This window comes from Neomonachus schauinslandi, chromosome 3 (assembly GCF_002201575.2).
Source record: "Neomonachus schauinslandi chromosome 3, ASM220157v2, whole genome shotgun sequence".
Lineage (NCBI taxonomy): Eukaryota > Metazoa > Chordata > Mammalia > Carnivora > Phocidae > Neomonachus > Neomonachus schauinslandi.
The window spans coordinates 97,147,154-97,149,024 of NC_058405.1; positions in this window are offsets into that span (position 1 = coordinate 97,147,154).

Genomic DNA, 1,871 nt, shown 5'->3' on the forward strand with positions numbered 1-1,871 from the left:
AGCCTTGGACCAGTGTCCTCCACCTAGAAGGTCAACAAATATATTTGCATATGTTACAACCTGTGTATATTTGGACCTTTTACAGTAGCCATACTGAGAATACTTGCTAGAGGTTTCAAAAAGTATAACATCCTTTTTAAGAGGTAGCCAGATTTCTGGCAACTTCAACCCTCCAGAACACAACCAGGATCCTGGCAATCAAGTAAAAAGCCACAGTGTCTCTGTCTTGCTGTACACTGGCGTGCACTCAAGGAGTTACAGAATCATCCTAGTCTGAGCAAACCGCATGCTCACAAGCATCATATTCACTGTGAAGCCCATCCAATCTTCTGGGAGCTCCTTTTGTGCTGCAGATATAATTCTGAAAATGAATGCAAATAAGCAATGCTTCTGAATTCAAAGTCGAGTATGTCCCAGGTTTGCCTTGCCAGCCTCCCAGCCAATGCTAATCTCACCTGTTTATGCGGTAGTTCCATCCCTGATTAATCTGATTGAAGGACACATGGCCAGTATCTCTTGCTAATACATCATAGTTGGGTTCCTAACCTAGGGCTTGCTGCCATCTGCCACAATATGATAAGACATTACAGATTGTCTCCTGGGAGAGTGATCTCTACCATCTAGCCTGAGCAGTTGGAAAAGGCCTCCCCTATATGCACTGCTTTGAAATCCAACCTCCTGAACCCTAAAGGGGTCATTTTATAAACTTCAGAGTTTATATTCAGAGTAAATAGAACAGAAAAATCTCTTAAGGAGCATGTCATGCTGACAACAAGCGACTGCAGCGGGAATGCTCCATTCTCACCCAGGAAGGGCTCACCCATCATCTCCTCCTCCTCCAACAGAAGACGGATTCCTCTAATTCACTCATCCCTTGGCACTTTCCATCCCACTGTCTCTTACAACTCTTCTGGAAAACTGAGTCAGAAACACTCTCTCCTCAGTGAGCCCCCAGAGAAAAGCAGTCAATCACTCCTGTCTCCCCAGTCTCCGGCTGCACTCCATGCTCACCCAGCCTGTGACTGAGCGTTTCTATCTCTGGCACACAACCCTGTTTGGAATCTCCAAACCCAGCAGATTCCTGCGGTGCACTCCCGCACCACTCCTCCCCGGATCTGCCACTTGTTGGGTCGCTGCTGGAAGAGCAGTGGCCCGACTGTGCCCCGGATCACAGTTTATGGCAATCCCAAGCTGAGAGCCCACTCCTCGGCTCCATCTTTGCAGCTGGCTTCCCCATTGAATCACAGACCTGTACCTCTGAAACAAATAATACATTATATGTTAAAAAAAAAAAAAAATGAAGGGGGGGAAATCGGAGGGGGAGAGGAACCATGAGACACTATGGACTCCAAGAAACAAACTGAGGGTTCTAGAGGGGATGGGGGTGGGGGGATGGGTTAGCCTGGTGATGGGTATTAAAGAGGGCACGTATTGAATGGAGCACTGGGTGTTATACGCAAACAATGAATCATGGAACACTACATCAAAAACTAATGATGTAATGTATGGTGATTAACATAACATAATAAAAGAAAAAAAAAAAAAAAAACACTCTCTCCTGCCTCCTTTGCCCAGGCCATTTGCTCAATGCTTCCCAAGGACACAAACCTTGCAACCTGTCCTCCAGCTTTTCCTCCCATTCTCCTGCTACCCCTGAGCCCTTCTTTTACTCCTCTAAGTGCACATTTCTTAAAAAAAGCTATTTACAGTTACTGGCTGTGTCTCGGTACCCTCTTTTACTCCTCAGCTCCATGCAACCTACTTCAACTCCCATTTCTCTTCTGTAGTTGATCCCTCAAAAGCCAGCAGTGAGCTTCCAGTTGGGAAATTTAATGACCTGTCATTCTGTCTTCTTCTTGGTCAGCTCCCTG